General features: G+C 37.9%; 2 protein-coding genes, 2 long non-coding RNA genes and 1 pseudogene across 9 annotated transcripts in view; 3 read left to right on the top strand and 2 right to left on the bottom strand.

Moving 5' to 3' along the window:
* Positions 1-25,646, top strand: part of LOC127964884 (NACHT, LRR and PYD domains-containing protein 12-like) — a 1,383,583-nt gene that overhangs the window by 628,160 nt on the left and 729,777 nt on the right. The gene's annotated exons all lie outside the window — the stretch shown is intronic.
* LOC127964903 (protein NLRC3-like) overlaps positions 1-25,646 on the top strand; it is a 163,062-nt gene that overhangs the window by 17,158 nt on the left and 120,258 nt on the right. The window lies entirely within an intron of this gene.
* Positions 29-10,084, top strand: LOC127964905 (NLR family CARD domain-containing protein 3-like; annotated as a pseudogene).
* LOC127964976 (uncharacterized) overlaps positions 9,906-25,646 on the bottom strand; it is a 385,149-nt gene continuing 369,408 nt past the window's right edge. The window contains exon 3 of the long non-coding RNA XR_008155212.1: positions 9,906-10,006. This is a non-coding gene — a long non-coding RNA (uncharacterized LOC127964976). The remainder of the gene's footprint in view (positions 10,007-25,646) is intronic.
* On the bottom strand, positions 14,775-16,490 carry LOC127964982 (uncharacterized). The gene is made up of 3 exons (XR_008155217.1): positions 16,436-16,490; positions 16,238-16,307; positions 14,775-15,545 (listed from the first exon to the last, which is right to left on the bottom strand). It is a non-coding gene; the product is annotated as an uncharacterized LOC127964982 (long non-coding RNA).

The raw sequence follows: 25,646 nt of genomic DNA, 5'->3' as shown, positions 1-25,646 counted from the left end.
TGATTATGATCATAAATAATTAAATCTGTTTTGTTATAGATTATTTCATCAGAAGAGATCAGAAGCAGAGTCCAGCTGTGTGTCTGTGAGGAGTGATTGGTCTATGGATCATCCAGTAAAAAAGTTTAAGAGTGAAGATACAAAGACTGATCTCAGGTACAGTTTTACATAAATATTGTTATAGCATGTCATTTTATATTATCAAAATATATATTTTCTACAATATATGATAAATGTTTTTATGTACATTGCTAAAATATATTTTTTATCTTTATCTGATATTTTAATATATATAGTGTTACACGTAGAGATTCATTTGTGAAAGCACACAGTTCTATTTAACGTCTTTTGTAATAAAAAATAGTGTAAATGAAATGATCCTGAAGTGATTGTTTAAATAATATATGAGTTTGTACTTTGTTAAATATGATAATTCAAAGGATTGACTTTAATGTCTCTCTGTTATAGTTCAGTTTATCAGAGATCAGAAGAGTCCAGCTGTGTGTCTGTGAGGAGTGATGCGTCTATGGATAATCCAATGAAGTTTAAGAGTGGAGATACAAAGACTGATCTCAGGTACAGTTTTATATAAATATTAGGGTAAATGTACATATTAAGCTCACCAAAATCTACACTGAGACGTTTTTTAGTTTAAAAGATATTGGTTTGTGTAAGATGTTATGTTATAAAATATTTATCTCACACAAAAATATGAAATGTTATTTTAAATGAAAAAAAAAATATTTTGATTAAGATGTATATATTAATAAATGCAAAAGGTCCGGCTGAGGTTAATGGGCACATGTTTGTACGCCCATGTTCCCATTAAACTTACATCATGTTTTATTAACAATTCTTGTTCATTTTAAACAACCTTTATAAATAATAATAATTTTATCTGAAGGTACAAAGTCAATCACACAAAAAGTCTGTGTATTTGAGCTGACATATCTAATAGAGTCACGTAGTGTATGATGGTCACAGTTTTTCAGCTTCAGACTATGATTTATTCAGTCGGAGGAGATAAAACATGTTTGATATTTTCAGCAGATTTTAAAACACATTGTTTTCATTCTTCACGCGTCTCCTAGCAACAGTGCGCACATTTCAGTGTGAGTTTGTTGTGATGGGAAGGAATGTAAAGTCTGTTAGTGTGTGATCCTCAGTCGTGTTGTGTGTGTGATGACCAGTTTACTCTGTGACTGTACACAGTCTGTAATCTTATGATGTCTGGTGTTTACAAATCTGTTCAGATTTTAAAAGTCATGTAGTGATTTCCAGCCTTTAGTTGTTTTTTCCTGGACAGATACGACGTTTCCTTCTTTGTACAGACAACATGCTGCTTTCATCTCTGGACTTAAAATATAGTTAAACTTCAAAAGGCTTAAGTTATGATTTCACTGAATAAACACGAGCACTGCATGTTCAGAGTCCAGTGCTGTGTGTTCCGCTGTTACCAGGGAAACTGACCCTTTGCACGTGATGTCACACTGTACTCGCGTGAATTTTGAACGCCATGACAGACGACAGACTCGTATGAATCACTTTTTCTTAGTTCATTAATAATGCTCAGCGTGACCATTAAAGTCATTAAAATATTGATAAACACACAATTTTTTGGAATCGTATTATGTTTATTAATGATTACTTAAGTAAAGAATAGATGTTAATACAAAATGAACCCTAGATTGATGTCTTACCTTTGCCATTGAGTTACTTCTGTCACCCAGCCAGCTACAAAGTGACGTGACATTCAGCCAAGTATGGTGACCCTTACTCAGAATTTGTGCTCTGCATTTAACCCATCCGAAGTGCACACACCCAGCAGTGAACACACATACACACACACACACACACACCTGGAGCAGTGGGCATCATTTATGCTGCGGCGCCCGGGGAGCAGTTGGGGGTTCGGTGCCTTGCTCAATGGCACCTCAGTCGTGGTATTGCCGGCCCAAGATTTGAACCCACAACCCTAGGGTTAGGAGTCAAACTCTCTAACCACTATGCCACAAATTCCTTGGTAGAAGTCATGGCCTAGTGGTTAGAGAGAACTGGTAAGCATCCAGACTTTTAAAAGCTTTGAGATCAGCACCAGTGTATGGGGATACCCCGTTTACCACATAGTGGTATGGATCGTGTGGACTGAAGGGTAGACTCGGCGATTTAATGAGGTCCGTGAAAACGGAGGGAGGAAGAAGGTAAGGGTCGGTATCCAATCCTGCGATCTCCCAACTTCTCCAAATACCATTCTTTGTGAGAACCTACCAGATGCCCTACCTCGACCGATAATGGCACGACAGCATGTTTAGTGTTATTTTAAACTGATTAAAACATCCCGCTCGTCTATTACTGTTTAGCTTGTGCTTCTAGTGATTCTGCCATCCGTCATGGCATCATCACGTGGTCATAGTCACATGTTTGCGAAGGGTCTATATTCTACCAAACACTCCACCTGCTGGCAGAGAATAAACTGTTGTTTTGTTCAGAGTTGAGCCATGTTTTTACCCTGCAAATACACAGAGCTTTAAATATGAACTGGTGGATCAATAAGAAGACAATGCATTCTAAAAATCTTAACAGGGGTGTGCAATGTGTTTGTTCTACGATAATAACATAATTGCAGTTTTAATGATGTGCAATTTGAAATCATGATAATATTGCGAAAAGCAAACACAAAACACACCTACAGAGTGCACGCATACATCAGGTGATGAAGTCTAGTAGAGATTTCTTTTTTATCAACATTGCACATCTCTAATTTATTTAATTGATATAATAATTTATTTAATATAGTTAAAATTCATATACTTTTAACTTTAAAGGCTGAAATGTAAAGTTTATCTTTTTTTGGGGGGGGGGGTAGAAAATCTGAATATTAGAATGATTTCTGAAGGATCGTGTGACTGGAGTAATGATGCTAAAAATTCAGCTTTGAAAATCAGCTTTGATTTTTCCTAATAAACTGTTTAACTGCACTCGCAAGAGAATCTCAAATTATTATGTGGGATGATTAAATATATTCTAAAAAAATACAAACATAAAAATATATAGATTTATTTTATTCTCATATTCTTTCTTGTAACTCCTCCCTCTCAGCGACACACAGCTGACTGAGGGCTCATTATGCAGCTCATTATGCAGGACTTTGTCTTCTCATGTGTAAATCACAATGATATTCATGATAGTTGACACCTACTCACATATGACATTTACCAACAAAAAGTATCTTAGAAAATTTGAATTATTCTATTGTTTTCTTTGAGTGAGTAAACAACATTCACAAGCAAAAATTCTAGGCTACAAGCTCCAGGTTTAACAGTGACTTCAGAACTTTAGTTTTTCACTAACCATGCATAGACGTTGTTTTCTCAAAAACACAATCATGTACATACATGCTATTTACACATTATTGTAGCCCAGTTTGTACTGAATACAGTGTTTTCGGACTTTAGCCATCTATATGTTTAGAAGCAACTGAAAAAAAAACACAACCAAGTCAGTCCCAAAGCGCACTACAGGGAAACAAAACAACAACCCTGATTTTAATGATTAACAGTTGATGGTTTATAATGGTGTTTGTAGTGGAAACCATTAGATGTTTTTTTGTGATGGTTCTATTTTTTTTATTTTTTATTTTTTTTCATTTTCTCAGCAGGGTTGTCATATTATCAGTCGTCTGAATTTTGATTGTAATCCATTGCATACCTTTCTATCAAAGTTACATTTGAGGTCAAAAGTTTACATCCCCCTTTCAAAATCTGCAAATTGTTAAATATTTTACTAAAATGAGGGATCATGCAAAATGCATGTTATTGTTTATTGTATTTATTGTATTGATCTGAATAAGATTTGTCACATAAAATATGTACATATAGTCCACAAGAGAAAATCAGAATCAGAATCTGCTTTATCAAGTGTGCACAGACACACAAGGAATTTGTTGTGGTTTTAAGCATATAAGGTGCTCTTGGTACATGCACACATGTATATCTGGGAGGAGAGCAGAACACATTTAAATAGGACAACTTAACAATAAATAATAATAAAGTCATGTCAAGTTACCTTTATTTAAATAGCGCTTTAAACAAAATACATTGCATCAAAGCAACTGAACAACATTCATTAGTAAAACAGTGTGTCAATAATGCAAAATGACAGTTAAAGGCAGTTCATCATTGAATTCAGTGATGTCATCTCTGTTCAGTTTAAATAGTGTATGTGCATTAATTTGCAATCAAGTCAGTGATATTGCTGTAAATGAAGTGACTGCAGTGACCCTCTGATCTGGACACAGACTGGATCTGGTGGCTACGGTGACCTCGGAATAAGAGAGAAACAGACTAATATTAGTGTAGATGCCATTCTTCTAATGATGTAGCAAGTACATCGGGTGTTATGTGAAGTGTTTCCGGTTCCGGTTTACCTAATTAATGCAGCCTAAAAATCCTTTAACGGATTTGGATATTAGAAGCATATTAGTGTGTTATGTGTAAGCCAGGTGAAAGAGATGGATCTTTAATCTAGATTTAAACTGCAAGAGTGTGTCTGCCCTCCCGAACAATGTTAGGTAGGTTATTCCAGAGTTTAGGCGCCAAATAGGAAAAGGATCTGCTGCCCACAGTTGATTTTGATATTCTAGGTATTATCAAATTGCCTGAGTTTTGAGAACGTAGCGGACGTAGAGGAGTATAATGTAAAAGGAGCTCATTCAAATACTGAGGTGCTAAACCATTCAGGGCTTTATAAGTAATAAGCAATATTTTAAAATCTATAGGATGTTTGATAGGGAGCCAGTGCAGCGATGACAGGACCAGGCTAATATGGTCATACTTCCTGGTTCTAGTAAGAACTCTTGCTGCTGCACTTTGGACTAGCTTTAAGCACAGATACTTTTGAGATATGTAGTTGCAATGTATATTAAATGTATACTAATTGCAAAAAGCATTAATTTAGAAAGAATTGTATTGAAATAAATCATAACTAACATTTGAAGGAGGTGTGTTTGAATTAACATTATTTCTTCATGAGACTCGATCAGTAGAACGTAATTGAGGACGTGTTATGTCACACACTCCAGTGCAGCAGGTGGCGCTAAACACATTTAACGATAGACTGACAGCAGACAAAGGAAAGCAGACAAATGGGCGGGGTTTGTATGTTGTTGACACCTGAGGTCTCTTGCGCATGCGCGGTCTGCATCACAAGGATACGCCTTTGTGTTGAAATCGAAAGTAAAGTCTCGATACTTACCGAATGTAACTTCACACTTCGAAGACATAAAAACGGGCATACAAATCCCATTACGGTAAGTTCAGTTATAAGCTTTTGATTTCATGTCATATTATTGTACAATGTTTTCCTTTTAACGTTGTTTTTATACTAAACTCGATCTTTAAACCGTTGTAGTGAATTGTGACGAATGTAAAAGTAGATGATCGGAAGTTCTTCTTCGGGATTATAATAATATTAAACTCTATGGATTCTTTTAGTTGAGATTAATTTACAGGTTCTTTACAAATGAATATGCAAAGGTGGGTGTTCAAGTTGAATGGCATGTGTTTAATAAAAATTTAATTTAAATTTAATTTTGTTTGCATAGACTTGAACACTTTGTTGGCATCAATGGAAGTGCATTAGCATGGTTTAAATCGTACTTATATGACCGCCATCGTAGCAGTGAATGAAGATGTATCATATCGATCACAAGTGCAGTATGGAGTACCTCAAGGCTCAGTACTAGGGCCGCTACTCTTCACGCTTTATATATTACCCTTGGGAGGTATAGTCAGGAAACATGGTAGATTTCACTGTTATGCTGATGATACTCAGCTTTATAGTTCTTCGCGGCCCGGTGAAACATACCAATTTGAAAAACTAGTGGAATGCATAGTCGATATAAAAAAACTGGATGACGAGTAATTTCTTAGTGCTAAATTCAGAAAAAAAACAGAGGTGTTAATTATAGGACTTAAAACCTCTGCTTGTAATAACCTAGAACACTGTCTAAGACTTGATGGTTGCTCTGTCAATTCTTCGTCATCAGTTAGGAAACTAGGTGTGCTACTTGATCGCAATCTTTCCTTAGGAAGCCACGTTTCTAGCATTTGTAAAACTGCATTTTTCCATCTCAAAAAATATATCTAAATTACGGCCTATGCTCTCAATGTCAAATGCAGAAATGTTAATCCATGCATTTATGACCTCGAGGTTAGATTATTGTAATGCTTTATTGGGTGGTTGTTCTGCACGCTTAGTAAACAAACTACAGCTAGTCCAAAATGCAGCAGCAAGAGTTCTTACTAGAACCAGGAAGTATGACCATATTAGCTCGGTCCTGTCAACACTGCACTGGCTCCCTATCAAACATTGTATAGATTTTAAAATATTGCTTATTACTTATAAAGCCCTGAATGGTGACTTTACTTGACATTACTTCAGTTTGTAATAGACAAATATCACTGGACAAATATCAGTATTCAGTGTGCTGGAAGAGACTGTAAAATACTGTGTTATATGACTATGTAGAGATCTGAAAGCCTTGAGCTTTTCTTTCGTATAGACACTGGGTTTTTCCTCAAGATAAATGTAATTTGAACTATTTGTTTGGATGCTTGACCCCTGTATGACTGAGAGTGCGGGTCAGAAAACCTCACAGCATTGCTAAGAGTTTATTTGATGATTGAACTGCTTTATGGGAGTCAGAAACACACTCAATACACACAGACACTCGACACAATGAGCACACAAGCTCCTACATTAACAAACTTCAGGAGCGCAATGAAAATGTGATAAATGTGATGTATGAAATGTCATGAAAATATTTTTTATAATGTGTCTGAACAAAGCAAAAAACAAAAAACTCATATTTTGAAATGCCTGCTTGTCTATAGCTGGCTGCTCCTTCAGAAAGATGAGGGAGATACAATATGCATCTTACAGCCATCTAACATGTTACAATACCCACAGCATAAAGTACAGACTGTTATAATTCATCAGCTGTCAATCACAAGCGATCATCTGGAATAAATGTGCTCTAGTCACTGATTGTGAACTGCTGTGAAACACAAGACTGTAGAAGAGCAACAGTGCCACGGTTTTGACTTCTGAAGCTTAATGATCACTTTAGACTGTATCGTGATTCTTCACATTGTTTTATGGTGTCTCCTTTATCTATACACCTTTTACCTGTTTATTTATTATTCTCAGGTAGGTAAGGAAAGTCGACTCTGGACAAAACTAAACGCATTCCAAAAGTAGAAGTACTTACAATTTGCTCAGAAGACTTCCCTGTGGTCAGTTCTTTCTTACGGCTCTTAAATTACTACTCTTGTAGACAATAACTTGTCAATAATAAAATACAAGTTTTATTAAAGTTAACAAAAGTTATATCACAGTACAATAGTAAAGTTAGAAAATCAAGGTATAATCAGCTGGTTTCAGGCGTCGAGAGATACTGTGCTTGTTCAGTATCCGTCCGTCGAGTCTCTCTCTCTGTCTTTTATACACAGACGTCGAATGCTGGTTCTTCTGATGTCATCACCTGGAATGCTGTCAACTCCTCTGCCGAGGCTTTAGTTGTTTACTTCGCATTGCTTTAGCCGTTTTCATCTTCCTTTTCCTCTTAACTGAAAAGCGAAATACACCTTAACTACTATAGTGTCCATTTATCATAAAAACTATTTCTAATACGTGTGTTTGTACTCTAAATCAGTCCCTACATACATTTCATGCAATTAAGCAGTTTTATTAATGTTAGTGACGTTACACAATACATTTTCTATATAGCATTAATCAGTACATCTGTTTATAGCAAATTAAGCATTAATAAAGACAGTACAATTGCAAAATCATTATCTCCATTAACAACATTTAAGAGAGTAAAGAATAATAATGAAGATGTTTGTTCTGCAGTGTAAGGTGTTGAAGACTCTGTGAGGAGAAGCAGGAGCTTGTTTTATTGGCTCTTGTGCTCCTGAACACACTTCACTGTTCACACACATCTAGTGTTTGCTGCAGATCAGAGTAAAATTATACTGAAAATACAAGACTGAAATCTCTATCAGTTCAGATGTTAATTTACACATCCTTTATTTTGAGACGTTTAATCAGTTGTTCTTGTGATATTTCAGCAGAGCAGATGGAGAGCGAAGCATCTCTGGAGGAGTCTCCTCTGTCTTCTGTCTGAACAACACGAGCGTTACAGCGTCTCTGAATAAACATGATCAAGCAGTGAATGATGAACTACAGAGAGTCAAAGAGCAGCACAAAACCAGCATGAAGAACAAGTATGAGAGATTATGTGAGGGACTGAAACTCCAGGAGAATGAAAGCCTCTTGAACAGCATCTACACACAGCTCTACATCATAGAGGGAGAGAGAGAAGGAGTGAATGAAGAACATGAGGTTTTACAGATGGAGAAAACAGCCAGAACACAACACTCACAAGACGCTCCAATCTACTGCAATGACATCTTTAAAGCCTCCGCTGAAGCAGGATCTGAGGAGAAAGAGCAGATCAAGACTGTTCTTACTAAAGGCATCGCTGGAATCGGAAAAACCGTCTCTGTGCAGAAGTTCATTCTGGACTGGGCCGAGGGAAAAGCCAATCAGGATGTAGATTTCATGTTTGTGCTTCCATTTCGAGAGCTGAACTTGATCCGAGATCATCAGTACAGTCTTCACAGACTTCTGCTGGACTTTCATCCTGAACTTCAAGATCTGGACTCACAGATTTATGAGGAGTGTAAAGTTGTGTTCATCTTTGATGGTCTGGATGAAAGCAGAATCACACTGATGTTTTCAGACGCTCAGAAAGTTTGTGATGTGACTGAGACTTCATCAGTGGCTGTGTTGATGTCAAAGCTGATGAAAGGAGAGCTGCTTCCCTCTGCTCTCATCTGGATCACCTCCAGACCAGCAGCAGCCAATCAGATCCCCTCCGAATACATTCACCGTCTGACAGAGATTCAGGGATTCACTGAGCCTCAGAAGGAGGAATATTTCAGGAAGAGAATCAGTGATGAGCATCAAGCCAGCAGAATCATCTCACACATCAGAAGAGCAAGAAGCCTCCACATCATGTGCCACATCCCCGTCTTCTGCTGGATCTCATCCACTGTGCTTCAGAAGCTCCTGGAAGAAGATCTGAGAGCAGAAATCCCTCAAACTCTGACTGAAATGTACATCCACTTCCTGCTGATTCAGATCAACATGAGGAAGCAGAAGTATGAAGAGAGAGATCCAGAGAAACTCCTGCCGTCCAACAGAGAAGTGATTGTGAAACTTGCTGAAGTGGCTTTCAAACCGCTGATGAAGGGCAATGTGATGTTCTATGAGGAGGACCTGATTGAGAGCAGCATAGACGTCACTGACGCCTCAGTGTATTCTGGGATTTGCACTGAGATCTTTAAGCAGGAATCTGTGATTCATCAGAGGAAAGTCTACAGCTTCGTTCATCTGAGCGTTCAGGAGTTTCTTGCTGCTTTCTATCAGTTTTACTGCTATTTAACAAAGAACAAGAAAACACTGGATGAATTCACATTTGACTCTGAAAGTGACTATGACTTTGAATATGATATGTCTGAGAAAGACTCTGATGAAGTCTCTCTGTGTGATCTACTAACATCAGCAGTAGATAAAGCTCTCAAGAGTGAGAATGGACGTCTGGATCTGTTCCTGCGGTTCCTGCTGGGCGTCTCACTGGAGTCCAATCAGAGACTCTTACAGGATCTACTGACACACACAGAGAACAGCTCAGAGACCATCAGGAGAAGCACACAGGACATTAAAGAGAGGATCAAAGATCCAGATGATCATCATCATCTCTCAGCTGATCAGTCCATCAATCTGTTCCTCTGTCTGCTGGAAGTGAAAGATCAGACTCTGTTCAGAGAGATTCAGGATTGTGAAATCAGACAAACACTCAGAGAAACTCTCTCCTGCTCAGTGCTCAACAATCTCCTACATGATTCAGATGTCAGAGGAGCCTCTGGATGAACTGAACCTCAAGAAATACAACACATCAGACGAGGGGAGAAGAAGACTGATACCAGCTGTGATCAACTGCAGAAAAGCTGTGTGAGTGTTTCATCATCAACTAAACTATCATATTTAATAATGAATCTGACTCCTTTAAAATAAATGTTCCTGAATGAGAGATTTTCATTAGTAGTTTTGTTTCATCAGTTCAACAGTAGTTTAGTGCTCGAGCGCTGCTCAACAATGTCAGAGACACGGTTCAGATCCACAACAAACCTGCTCCTTCTTCTCATTTACTTATTTATCTGTTGATTTCTTGAATTAATGCAGAGATTTGTGTGAAATAAACCAGCTTTTCTTGATTTTATGTCAAGAATACAGTGAAAAACGGTCTAAATCTGATGCAGTGCTGTGTTGCGTACAGTAAAACATAAGCACACGCACACAGTCTTGAGATTTACTGCTGCTTGAATTTGTTCTGAATAACAAACACAGAACTTCAGAAGTGCTCAGTTTACTTCACTGCAAACAATGATTTTCTTAGGATTTTTGTCTTGTTTTCTAGAACTAATATCTAAACTTTCCTGAATCAAGATCAATTTACTTGAAAAGTGAAATGATTTAAGATTTAAAATCTTGTTTTCTGAAAAATGCATCAAGAGTTTGTGAATTTTTTGCTCAAAGTAAGAAAAAAAATTGCTGCCAATGAGGTAAGAAAAATAATAATAATAATTTTAAGGGAAATCTATAATTTTTCTTGCCATTAGCAGAATCTTTACTTCTTTCTTCAGAAAACAGGTCTTTCTATCTGAAGTGATTTTTCCTCTTCAGTAAATGTATCTTGATTTCAGAATGTCAAGGTGTTTTTGCTCAAACAGTGACTGATGTTGAAACATCAGTCACTGTTTAGTTGTCTAATGAGCAACTAATTGTTGCTCATTAGTTGTTTAAGAACTAATCTTAAACAACAACTCATTAGTTGTTTAAGATTAGTTCTTAAACAACTAATGAGCAACAACAACATTTTTAAAATAGAAATGTTTTATTTCAAATTACAAATGATAAATTAGTCACAAAAATTCCTGTAAAATTAAACGAATAAATAGGCCTAATAATAAAAATAAAAATTATATAAACAAAAATATACATAAACGTTTTAAAAGTAAATGAACTATTAGGAAAACATTCTTATTACAAAAAAAAAAAAACTGCTGTAAAATTAAACGAATAAATAGGCCTAATGATATAAATAAAAATATACAGGCTATAGGCCTACATCAAAGTTTTAAAATCAACTATTAGGCCAAAATTCTTAACTGAACTTTTGCGCAGCGTGCTCATGGATTTCAATTTAAATAGGCTTTGCTGTCAAAAAAGAAAAAAAAAAAACAATGATTTGCTTTCCTTATCTACAGTTCTTTTTAGTTCACCTTCAAGAACACAAGTTTGGACAATGTCTGAGGCTTCAGACTCATGCGGTGGTTTCTTGAGAGCAAGCCAGCAGCGGAGAAAACCCTCTCTTCACTCGCAGACCCGCATGGGATGCTGAACACAATGTGAGCCACTTTAGACAGGCGGGGAAAAGATGTTGAGTTTTCTTTCCAAAATCGAATGACATTTGCGTCCGGGTTCTGTCTCGGGGATGAGAGGTAATTTTCAACTGGCATCTCCGGTAATGCGTTGCTGCTTGTTGAAGTAGGCTCCCACTGGGCAAAGTTACGTCCAGTGGACGTCTTTTTATGTCTTTGCTGACGTTGAAAAGACATCCACTGAGGAGCCAGAATGAAAGTTTTATGACGTCTTTTTTTGACGTCTTCTGTACGTCAGATTTAGACGTTCACAGAACCTCCTTACAGGGTTAAAAACTAGTTCAAAAGTGGTCAGTGGACATATTTTCAACATCATTTTAAGGTTCATTTAGGCATAACTTATACTGTTTCTGGACCAAATCAACACTCTCAGGATGCATTAGATTTAGACTCATGTTATTTCAATGTAATTTCCAGACACTGTGTTTGTCCTAAAATCAAGAAAATAAAATTATCTTTATGAAATAATTAAATAACTGACGATTGAGAATGTGGTAAAATCAACTGTAAATCAAAGACAGAGGAGGATCAAACATCTCCATATTTTTTTCATTTATAAGCCCCAAGCCTTTTAAATCTACAGTACAGAAATCAAGAGCAAAACACTTGCTTATGTTGAAGATGGACAAAACGCATGCAATTTAAGTTTTTTTGAGCAAAAGCATCATGTACTCAAACACAGACATCAAGATTCCGGCTATGCATCACAACAACGGTGACAATCCAAAACCACTTCATAGCACAAACTTATCCTTATTTTCCAGACTTTTTTGTTTTGATTGTCACCATTGATGTGATGCATATACAAAATCTTACATTTTGCAGAAAATAAGTACATTATTTTTTTCTGCAAGACTTCTATCCAAGAAAATAAATATAGTTGCAACAAAACACTAATATCTTATTTTGCTATAATATTGTCATCATTAACAGTAAGATGCTAGCACTTGACCTCAATGCTCTCTGTTACAACACACAGTAACAACAGCTAGAGACAAGCTAACACAAGAAGTATGAGAACCAAGATCCCAACTAAACCAAACACTGTCCACCACAATGGTGACTTCAAATGAATCAAATATCAACATTTAAACTTCTGTTAATTCTCAATTAGATCTTATCTAGATGTCTGACAGAAATAAAGTCAATATAATGAGTGAAGCTGTTTGTGGAGATGTTTGATCCTCCTCTAATGAGATCTTCAGAGAATTAATGTCTTTGATTTGCAGTTGATTTTACCACATGCTCAATCGTCAGTTATTTCATTATTTCCATCCATCCATCCATCCATCCATCCATCATCTTCCGCTTATCTGGGGCCGGGTCGCGGGAGAAACAGTCTTAGCAGAGACGCCCAGACTTCCCTCTCCCTAGCCACTTCTTCCAGCTCTTCCGGGGGGACCCCGAGGCGTTCCCAGGCCAGTCCGGGAGACATAGTCCCTCCAGCGTGTCCTAGGTCTTCCCCGGGGCCTCCTCCCGGTGAGACGTGCCTGGAACACCTCCCTGGGAAGGCGTCCAGGAGGCATCCGAAATAGATGCCCGAGCCACCTCAGCTGGCTCCTCTCGATGTGGAGGAGCAACGGCTCTACTCTGAGCTCCTCCCGAGTGACCGAGCTTCTCACCCTATCTCTAAGGGAGCGCCCAGCCACCAGACGGAGAAAGCTCATTTCGGCCACCTGTATCCGGGATCTTGTCCTTTCGGTCATGATCCACAGCTCATGACCATAGGTGAGAGTAGGAACGTAGATTGACCGGTAAATCGAGAGCTTTGCCTTACAGCTCAGCTCCTTCTTCACCACGACAGACCGGTACAGCGACCGCATTACTGCAGAAGCTGCACCGATCCGTCTGTCAATCTCACGTTCCATCCTTCCCTCACTCGTGAACAAGACCCCAAGATACCTGAACTCCACCACTTGAGGCAGGAACTCTCCACAAACCTGAAGTGGGCAATCCACCCTTTTCCGACTGTATCATTATTTCATAAAGATTATTTTCTTTTCTTGATTTTAGGACAAACACAGTGTCTGGCAATTACATTGAAATAACATGAGTCTAAATCTAATGCATCCTGAGAGTGTTGATTTGGTCCATAAACGGTATAAGTTATGCCTAAATGAACCTTAAATGATGTTGAAAATATGTCCACTGACCACTTTTGAACTAGTTTTTAACCCTGTAAGGAGGTTCTGTGAACGTCTAAATCTGACGTAAAAAAGACGTCATAAAAACTTTCATTCTGGCTCTTCAGTGGACATCTTTTCAATGTCAGCAAAGACATAAAAAAGATGTTCACCAGACATAACTTTGCACAGTGGGCTATGACCCTAAGAGGCGAGCTCTTTTTGGTTTAGGCTCGGGATTCAGGTCAGCGGCGGGTGGTGTGTCGGTCTTGGGTGTCCCACTGGGAGCATTAATTTCCTCCGCTTCTTTTATGAGGAGGTCACGGATCTCCCCGAGTTTGTTGCATACAGACTCATCTCGGATTATCCATTCTGTCTTGAAACGGGGATCTAACACTGATGATAAAAATGTGGCCAGTGCTTTAGACATTAATGGATATTTGTTGAGTTATTTTGAGGGGACAGTAAAATTAAACTGTTATACAAGCTGTACACTCACTACTTTACAGTGTAGCAAAGTGTCATTTCTTCAGTGTTATCACATGAAAAGGTACAATAAAACGTTTACAAAAATGTGAGGGGTGTACTCACTTCTGTGAGATACTGTATATTTACATCTACTAGGGTTATACACATATACTACGGATATACACATTTATTGCATTTATTTTCAATTCAGCCAGAAACCTAGGAGTTATGATGGATCATCAGTTACACTCTAAAAACTGCTGGGTTGAAAACAACCCAATTTGGGTTATTTTGACAACCCAGCGCTGGGTCAAAAAGGGACGAACCCAGCGCTGGGTTATTTTAACCCAACCATTTGGGTTATCATATTTAACCCAGCCTGCTGGGTTGCCTTTTTTTATGGTTTAAAATGACTATATTGCAGGGTTTAAAAAAACAGAGCGGGTGTTTTTTATCACTGTATTTCAGAAGGAAAACTACTGTATTTAGAAAATGTTCGATATCATTTCGCATGTGCTTGAGAAGGCAGCGTTTGTGAGCTCAGTACCGCTCTGCAGCCGTTACCGGAGAAACCTACCTCTCCCGCTCTTAGCGCCTCCTGATGGATGAAAATAAACTCGCAGAGTGCAGCCATGTGGGGAAACAATGCATTTCTACGTTAAAATTAACCCAAATTGAGCTAGGCATTAAACCTACAAATGTTGTTCATTTTAAATATCACTTTTACACACAAATAATAATTATCAAAAGGAAAATATTTATTAAAAACAAGAGAAAAGTCAAAAAGTAACATGTTAGAAGAAATGCAGAAAAGGATGGCAACAACAGCTACAGAGTTCATAAACAAAGCATTGAACATTTGATGAATATAACTTAAGATCAAATTGGACTTTGTTCAATTGTATGTATTGTATAAAAATATACGAAAACACATACAATAAATTTACAATTAGTTAGGTTTTTTTCCAACTATTCTGGCATGACAGTACACAAATAAATCACAACATTAACTTTGATATTATAACATTTAACAGACGCATGTGTGGGTGTGAAAGAATGTGAGCAGGTGTATGAATGACAGAGTGTTAACTCTAATAAACAACACAGAAAAAGCATTTAACTTTTTTTTTTTTAACAAATTATACACTTACAGTTTGTTTCATAGTCCATGAATACAGATCATGCATCACGGTCAATTTTCATGATCTCTTTAGCATAACTGAAGTACTCATGAAGAAACCCCATCAGCACAGCATGTGACATCTTCTACATCATCCAGGGCAGCGTCCTCCTTTAAAACCACCTCTGCATCAGTTTAGGGGAAAGAAGATTCTCCTCTCTGACCAGGATTCATCCCAGTCACCGCCTGCTCTTCATCAGTGGCCTAAGAGAAACACATTTGAAAAAATTAAACATTTAATTAAACTATCGATTTTCAGGTAGAGGTGTATTCACATCCGTAAGGATAGGTAAATAATCGGTTTTAAAGTTTCAACACTTTGTGCGGTTGTTTAATGTCTCAGTCCACCACAGCGCTCCAGAATGCTATAATGGCAGCACTAGTGTGAGGACATGCGATATTGTTTGAATAAATATTGCTTTCAGAAAGGTTCTTTACTGAAACATTAAAACAGACATGACCTTCACATACCTCACAATATTCATGTACATGGAGGGCTGCTCTTCAAACCGTTAGTTCACCAAATAATTAAAATGTTCATAATTTACTCTCCCCATGTTTTTCCAGACTCATACAAACTCTGCTCATTTTTTGGAAAACATATGAATATATTTAATATTCTCTTTTTGTGTTCTCCATTGCTGGTCTGGGAGACCAGTATTTTATTTTGCTATCATATAATTTAAGATGTATTCATATATAAATACCAGAATTTACTTCTACAATAACTCTATATTTATGAAGCTTGAAAATACTGATTATCTAAACTATAAATGGATTAACAAATATTATGAGAAAACTACAAATATATTAATTTATGTTGTAAAGACAGACAAAAGTCTTATAGGTTTGGAATGACTTGAGGGCAAGTAAATGATTTTTTGTGTGAACTTTACCTCTAAGAGCGAAGACCAAGAATGATGACTCTCCGAATCAGACAAGACAACTCCAAACTTGGTTTGATTTCTGCAATAAAAAACACAGACATCAATGGTCTTAATGAAATGAGCATGTAATCATGCTGTTGTTGCATCAAAATGTGAAGTAAACCGGCAGGAGACAACAGAAAAAATTATTTTCTAAAAATAACTTACATAAAATCTCAAAGGAATGATGCTCTCCCATGTCTCTTGCTTTTAACATCTACAAAAACAAAAAACAAACATTATTCTACTCTTAGTAAAACACAACAACAACTGATAACATGAAATTATGAAGTTTACTTGCCTTAAACGATCTTTCCCTCTCTTCAGAAGAAGCTGAGAAAACCACCTCCTCACACAAGCAGACTTGTGTGTCCTTAACTCCAGTTAGTTTGAGTTCTGCAAAGAGGGACATCAATGGTTTCAATAAAATATTAACATATACATACATATATATACATACATATATATATATACACACACATATATATATATATATATATATATATATATATATATATATATATATATATATATATATAAAATCACACTGTTTTGCATCAAAATGTGAAGTTTACAGGCAGGACACAACATAAACATTAATTTTCTCAAAAAAAAAAAGTAATAACTTAACTTACATCAGTCTCAAAAGAATGAAGTTATCTTGTCTCTGGATTGCAACATCTAAAAAAACAACAACATTATTTTAGTCTTAGTAAAAATAAAGATAACTTGATGTTATTCTGAAGTTTACTCTCCTTAAACCGTCTGTCCCTCTCTTCAGAAGAACACCTCCTCCTCATCCTCACACAGGTCTGTGACTCCTCACACAAACAGCTTCTGTGTCTTTAACTCTCAGCGCGAGGACAATGAAGACAAGCTTGACAAGTCTGAAATATTACATGTAAAACATACTTTTAACAGTTAGCACTTCAACAGCCTCAAAATAATTATGCTAGTCTTTACTACACAATGCCGTTTCCTTTAGGAGACAAACATACATTCAGTTTAACCGCGAAAAAAAAGACAAATTCACATGAACGTAACCGTGACCATAACCGTCTGTTAACGCCTCAAAAAGTACAGATAATGTAAAATCTTATGTAAATATGACAAAATACGTTCACAGACGTTATATTAAAAGTACATCCTCCGTTCAGTACCGTTACATGAGGCAGTTAAGACCTCCGTGTCTGAGGCGAAAACCGCGTCCGTTTTTTTAATATATATATATATATAACGTTAAGCTCCTTTGTTTCCGCCTTTCATAAAACCTTCCGCCTTTCATACAACCGGGTAAACAATAAAAGATAACTTTACATTTTGAATATTTACTTACCATAGTCTTTCACTCGCTTCTCGCTTCTATCACGCTGAGAAAATGGCGGCTGCTCGCACTGGAGATGTACGATCTTGACGTGACGTGCGTGCTCTCCTTCACGTCCGCGTCCTCAACCCAGACCCGCTGGGTTAAATTTTTTTTTCAAAAAAACTTATTTTCAACCCAAACTTGGGTTAAAACATCCCAAAGTCCTATCCAACGGCCCCAACCCAGCAGTTGGGTTGAAAAATCAACCCAGCGTTTTTTAGAGTGTAAGCTTCACAGACCATATTGCTACAACGACCTGGTCCTGCAGATTTGCCTTTTACAACATTAGGAAGATTAGACCCTTCCTGTCAGAGCAAGCCACCCAAATTCTTGTCCAAGCTCTTGTTCTCTCCAGACTGGACTATTGTAATGCTCTCCTGGCTCTTCCTGCATGTACTGTCAAGCCTCTGTAACTGATCCAGAATGCAGCAGCGAGGGTTGCCTTCAATGAGCCAAAAACAGCTCATGTTACTCCTCTCCTCATCAGGTTACACTGGCTACCAGTAGCTGCTCGCATCAAATTCAAGGTACTGATGCTTGCCTACAAGACGACCACTGGCACGGCACCAACTTACCTAAACTCACTGGTTAAATCTTATGTGTCCTCCAGAAGTTTGTGCTCTTCAAGTGAACGACGCCTTGTGGTGCCATCCCAAAGAAGTTCAAAATCACTCTCACGGACCTTTTCCTGGACTGTGCCCAGCTGGTGGAATGACCTCCCAATCTCAGTTCATACAGTCTTTACTAATTTTCATGAAACATCTTAAAACTCATCTTTTTCGCCAGCACTTAAAAAACTAATACTAGCACTTTTCTTTCTTTTCATATTTAATAAATAAAATTAGAAAAGAAAAGAAAAAAAACATATGCGTTCTGTTCTAGACTAACTGATATTTGTGATGGCACTTGTATACTGTTGTTGTTCTCTTGTTGACCTGACTGCTTCTATTGTTCGCATTTGTAAGTCGGAAAGTTTTTTACGAGTATGGCTCTGTGTGACGTTAGATGGAGCGGAATTTCCTTATATGAGTCCTAAGGACACTTCTGCCAGAAGAGCGCGCGTTCCCGTATAGCAGAGCAATGAGAGGCTGAGCACAGCCTGATCAGAGCGAGAGCGTCGCGAAAAGTCACTAAAGAAGTGTGTTTTTGGTTGCCAGGGCAAGACAACCCTGCACAGATTACCAAAAGAGAAACAGCATTAAGGGACCAGTGGATGGAGTTTATTTTTACAGAGCATCAACGGAGTTGTGCAAGTGTTTTTGTTTGTTCCCTGCATTTCGGATTGCACATCATTTATTTCTTAAGGATAATGCAGTCCCAACGAAAAAGGGTCACGATCGTGTGTTGGAACCGCAGGCGATGAGTAAAACTGCTTCAAATATCTCTGTGTTGTTAACTTAGCTATCGGTGCATAAGCACATCAAGTAAACAACATGCGATGTTGTCATCAAACTGCACTTTCCACATGTACAGCTTAAAAAAAAGAAGAAAAAAAAAGACGACATAAAGTGGAACTTAGTCATTTTCCAAAACCGCTAAGCAAATATATACAGTTTCAGTACATACTACATAGAGACGCCTTTGCTGATGCTGCTCTTGTTAAATTTCAGCCTCTGGATCTGTGTCACAGCTTCCAGACGCTCTTAACGCAAAAGCCAACTGGCGCTCGTGATTCTTTAGCTCCGCCCACACGTCACGCCTCCAGCCAGTCGTGTTTTTCCGGGAAAAATTGGTACAGACTATCTTTCTCTTATAATATAATAAAAATAAAGACTTTTGGAGTTATGAAGGATGCAGTACTACTCTATAGGTACTCAAGATTAACAGGATATTGAGTGAAAACGAGCATTTCACCCCCCCTTTAACCCTCTGGAGTCCATTAACGCATATATGCGTTTTGAGTCATTTTCTCCGAATAACCCCGAAAAGAACTTAAATAACACTCTCAGTTTTAATCGTACAGATAAGAGCAATACATCAATCGAATCTGTAAAGGGTCTACTCTATCACAGCCTTAATCTTCCAGTTGAATTGGCTGATAGTTTTGCCAGGGGCTATTTGAATACAATGAATTATATTTACACTAAGTGAAAATAGAATATTTTATAAGCAATAGATTATATTTACACTTTTTAATAAATATGAGTATTTTCTTACAGTAATAGTAGTTTGATGCTGTTTGTGCTACTTCGTGAAAGTAGTGACCAATATGTGCACCTCATTATTGTACTGTAGTAGGCCACATTATAAAACAGTATAGGCTACAATAATAACATATTGCATTTAAATTATATTTTTTATTTGCAAATGATTAAATGGACACCGCCCCTACAACTAGCCCTAGCATTACACAATTTCCACGTTATTTTCCACTTTTCGAGTTTTATTGAAAATATATGCCTTTTGATGTGATAGGGGATGTGAAAAGGGTGAAGAAAGAGCTCGACAGAAGGAGGAATCGAACCTGGGTCTGTCGCCTCCAAAAACAATTGCTTTGTGCTCTACCACTTGCGCCACAATATGTGATGCTGTGTAAAAATATTTTTGCAATCTTGAGAATTGCAATCTTTGCAATTTAGGGGAAGTCGTGGCCTAATGGTTAGAGAGTCGGACTCTCAATCGAAAGGTTGTGAGTTCGAGTCCCGGGCCGGCAGGAATTGTGGGTGGGGGGAGTGCATGTACAGTTCTCTCTCCACCTTCAATACCATGACCATGGGTGTTCACTGCTCTGTGTGTGTGCACTTCGGATGGGTTAAATGCAGAGCACAAATTCTGAGTATGGGCCACCATACTTGGCTGAATGTCACTTAGTCACACTTAGAAACACTACCAGACGTTGGTAGGCGGAGTTAAATAGCCTATGTCAAAATAAAAACTAAATAATTATTAAAAATAGCCTACAGGAGCGTTTTATTTTCATGAGAGGGCAATCAAATGTGCACATTCTCTTTTGGGCTCTTTATTTTGTCGTCTATCAGCAATAAACATTCATACAGGGTTGCACTCCTCATTAAATTATGCACATATCCAAAAAGGAGTTCATTGATATGCACATATACAAAAAAGAATTCATGATATCTAAAATAACAATTGTAATTTTAACATGTAACAATTAAGTTAAAGATATCAAGAATTATGTGTATTACTAGTTGTAATTTCATTTTTGATATGATAAACGCATTTCTGCATTTCTGATGACGTCATTTTTGATATCAAGAATACGTGTCATTACTAGTGGAAATGGAATTGTTGATATCAAGAATTAAATTGTTGATATCAAGAATCGACGTCTGTAGGAGCCATATCTCAATATTTGATTAACTCTAATTTATTTTGTGCTTAAATATATTATTTAAACATTACGATTTAAATATGAGGAAACTTTTTCATATTTTGCACTAACTTGTCATGTGAATGGATTTGCTCCTCCTCCCTTATGTGCCATTAGGGCACACAGGTGTTAATAGGGAAGCAGCATTGTTTGAGAAAATGGAGTTAGAGGGTGGAGAGCAACAGTTTCTTCGATCACATGCAAATGGTACAGCTTTTAAGTTGTTCTAAGTTTTTTTTTGTTGTAACCTTGTTTGGAAAGTAAACCAGAGATTGTGATTAATAAACCATGGGATTTTTTTGTTGAAACCGCATCTCTGTGCGTGCTTTATGGACATGTGCATTGGGAATGACTCCACTGCTAACCTCAAGGGGCTAAAAGAAACTTGTTTGGAAAATTGGCCTGAACAAATATCGAAGAAACTTGCACAAAAGATTGATGAAATTCAAAGGATTGCACGATGGATTGACTCCTCACGAAACTTGGAAGAGTTGCTATTGAAGTGGAAGGATGTGATTTGATGAATGGATGTAAGAGCTGTGAGTACAAGATTCAATACAAACAAACAACTAGTAATTGAATTCAAGCTCATATAATTGTTTGAGTAAACATAAGTGCATAAATGGGTATCTAACCTGAACAACAGGGAAAAATAATTGTCAAACGTGTATAATGTGAGTTTCAAAACGTTAGGAGAAACAGCTAGTTGATTGTTCATAAAATGGCTGATGAGGATGTTAAGACGGCCTCTGAGGCCGAAAAGCTTTTAAAATCACGCATTGCATCGCGAAGAGGTAAATTAGGAGTGTGCACAAGGAAAATGAATGAAATTAAAGCTCTTTTGGTTGAGGGTGGAAATGTTGAACATGTAGATGATTTCATGGCGACATTATTACTTTTTATCAGTGACTTCCAAAACCTGCATAAGGCAGTGCAAGAACTTTTAGTAGGAGAAGAAAAGGAAGATGATCATGCTGATTGGTATGAGCCTAGAATGCTCAATTTTGATTACTTTATTAAGGAAGTGGCAATATGGAAAAAGGAGCAAAGTATACAAACATCAGTCGAACCAAAGGACAGCATTTCTAACGTGTCTGGTGTGTCTAAGAGGTCAACATCATCTAAAGCTTCTTCTGCAGCTAAAATAGCTGCTGCTGAGAAGGCTTCTTTGGAGGCACGTGCAAAAACTCTGCTTGATATACAAGCTTTACAGATGGAAGAAGCCATTATAAAATCGAAAATTGAAATGGCGGAATTGCAAACAAAAATAGCTGCGGCAGATGCAAAGATCAAAGTGCTGAAATATGATGCTGAAACGCCAGGTGATGGTATGAGTGAATATAATGAGGAAAATAAGGAAGATAATGTTGAAGCCACATTCACTGAAACCTCTGCATTAGAATTTGCTCCTGTGTCCACATTACCTAAGACCCCACTTCAGAGGGTAGTTAGCCATGTGCAAAGTAACCCTCGAGCTGCAAGTAGTTCATCTAGCATAGGATCAGAGACCAGTAATGATTCACATAAGAATTTAAGCTTAATGATTCAAAAGCAAAAGGAAATTACCGATCTTATGATTAGACAGAAAAATCTTTCTCTATTGCCTAAGCGAGAGGTGCCTGTTTTTGATGGAGATCCACTGTCTTATCAGTCTTTTATTCATGCCTTTAAATATCTGATTGAGGACAAGACGAGCAGTAGTCAGGACAGACTCTACTTTCTTGAACAGTTCACTGCTTGTCAAGCCAGAGATCTTGTTCATAGTTGTCTCCACATGGACCCTCACAGAGGATACACTGAGGCTCAGAAGCTCTTAAAGAAACATTTTGGTGATGAAATTAAAATTGCAAATGCCTGTGTGGAAAAGGTGCTGAATTGGACTGCTATTAAAGCTGATGATGGAAAATCACTTCAAGCCTATGCTCTGTACCTTAGGGAATGTTGCAATGTTATGCAAGATCTAGAATATATGGATGAATTGAACGTAGCATCAAATTTGAAATTGGTTGTATCTAAACTCCCATTCAAGCTCTGTGAAAGGTGGCGAACTGTAACTTATGACCTATTACAAAGAAAGAATACTCGTATTGGATTTAGACATCTTGTAGAGTTCATGGAAACTCAGACTGATATTTTACTTCATCCAGTCTTTGGAGATATCAGAGATCCTACTCCAGTTAAAGCTACTATTTCAAAACCCAAAACAACCACCTGAGAATGCCAAGAATGGGCAATAGCTTTGTTACTTCAGTGACACGAGCGGATGAACAGACAATCAAAGAGGCATCTAAAGCGCAACCGAAAACTAACACCCATGCCGCTGTTTCGACCTCATGCAGTTTTTGCCAAGGTAAACGTGCACTAACTGACTGCACAGCATTAAAATCAGAATCACAGGCCAAAAAGGTTGAATACTTTAAAAGGAATGGTCACTGTTTCGGATGCTTAAAAAAGGCTCACATGAGCAAAGATCGTAATAAGAGACTAGTTTGCCAAATATGTCAGGTGAAGCATCCTACATTGCTCCATATTGACAATGAGAATTCGAAGCTGCAGTCATCGCCAACCTGTACAGAAATAAAAGAAATGCCAGTCAATAGTGCCTTGGTATCAGCGGATCAGGTAACAGGGGCCAGTAGGGAATATGCACTATCTATCGTACCAGTTCAAATTAAAGTTGCCAAAGGCAGTAAGACTATTAAAACCTATGCCTTTCTTGATCCAGGCAGTTCAGCAACGTTCTGCACTGAGAATCTTATGAATCAGCTGAATGTCAGAGGACGCAGAACTGAAATTCTTCTGCGAACAATGGGGCAGGAAAGACCTGTTAAGAGTTTTGAGCTCACAGGACTAGAGGTAGGCAGTTTAAATGGAAATGTATACATATAGATCTTCCTAAAGTGTATACTCAACCTAAGATTCCTGTGTCAAAAGAGAATCTGTGTACCCACCATGATCTTGAAAAATGGTCCTATCTCAGGGAAGTTGGCAAATTGGAACGAATCAATGCTGACATTGAAATCTTGATTGGGATTAATGTTCCAAAAGCTATGGAACCGTGGCAAATAGTGAACAGCCAAGGAAACGGACCATATGCGGTCAAGACTGTGCTAGGATGGGTGGTTAATGGTCCACTTAATTCTTGTTCACCTAGGAATGAAAATGGATCAATGTCAGTGACCGTTAATCGCATCTCTATTGAGAAACTTGAGGATCTGCTTATTAGGCAGTACAATTACGACTTTCCTGAAAAGGATTATGAGGAGAAAAGGCAAATGTCAGTTGAAGACAAAACATTCATGAGCATAGTAACCTCTTCAGTAGAGCTCAAAAAAGGTCACTACCACTTGCCGCTACCCTTTCATGATACAGATGCAACCTTGCCAAACAATTATGAAATGGCAGCTCAGCGCACGTTAAACCTCGCTAAAAGATTCAAGAAGGATCCTGCTTACGCAAACGAGTACAAAGCATTCATGGAGGTGCTGACAAAGAAATATGCCAAAAAGGTGCCACAAGAGCAATTGCAAAGGAATGATGGTCGTGTATGGTATATACCACATCATGGTGTGTACCACAAGCAGAAAGCCAAACTTCGTGTTGTTTTTGATTGTTCATGTTCATACAAAGGTGAATCTCTTAACTCCAAACTTCTTCAAGGTCCTGACCTGACTAACCCACTTCTTGGTGTTTTACTTAGATTTACTTCTTAGATTTCTGTGGTGGCCGCAAGAGGATGTTGACCAGCCATTGGAAGTTTATAGGATGAATGTTCATCTTTTTGGTGCAGTATCATCGCCCAGCATTGCTAATTTTGCTTTAAAGCAAATAGGAACTGATCATTCTGACCAATACAGCTCACAAGTCATCGACACAATTGAGCATAGTTTTTATGTCGATGATTGTCTCAAGTCTGTGGCCTCTGTGAATGAAGCAATCAAGCTCACTAAAGACCTGCACCCTTGGAGGATTTACTTTGAATAAGTGGGTGAGCAACAGCTGTGAAAACCATTCAACAATGCTACAGAGACCCTCTTGTGAAACAGCTTGACCCAGCTCATGAATAACCTTTGCTTGAGAGGGCACTTGGAATCCAGTGGGATATCCTAAAGGATGTCCTTACCTTTCGGGTAGCTGTTAAGAACCAAACTCCCACAAGAAGAACAATCCTTTCTATAGTCAGCTCCATCTATGATCCACTAGGTTTCCTATCCCCCTTTGTTCTCAAGGCAAAACAAATCCTGCAAAGGCTCTGTCATGAAAAGTGTGGGTGGGATGAAATGATCCCGACTGGGATGATAAAATCTTGGCAAAGATGGCTTACTGAGGTAGACCAGCTTAGCAGATTTGAAGTGGACAGGTGCATGAAGCCTGAGAATTTTGGTATAATAAAGGCTGCTGAACTGCATCACTTTTGCGACGCAAGTGAGACTGGTTATGGGACCGTAAGCTATCTCAAACTTACTGACAGCAGCAATAATGCTCACGTTACCTTTGTACTGGGAAAAGCCAGAGTAGTACCCCTGAAACGGATGACTGTTCCAAGACTTGAGCTAGCAGCGGCAACACTTGCTGTAAAAGTGGACAGAATGTTGCAAAAGGAACTTCATATGGAACTTAAAGATTCCACCTTTTGGACAGACAGTACAGTAGTACTGAAGTATATCCATAACCAAACAAAA

Source organism: Carassius gibelio, chromosome B9 (assembly GCF_023724105.1).
Source record: "Carassius gibelio isolate Cgi1373 ecotype wild population from Czech Republic chromosome B9, carGib1.2-hapl.c, whole genome shotgun sequence".
Lineage (NCBI taxonomy): Eukaryota > Metazoa > Chordata > Actinopteri > Cypriniformes > Cyprinidae > Carassius > Carassius gibelio.
Note: the sequence above shows the minus strand (reverse complement) of the source record. Positions and strands in the feature narration are given on the sequence as shown.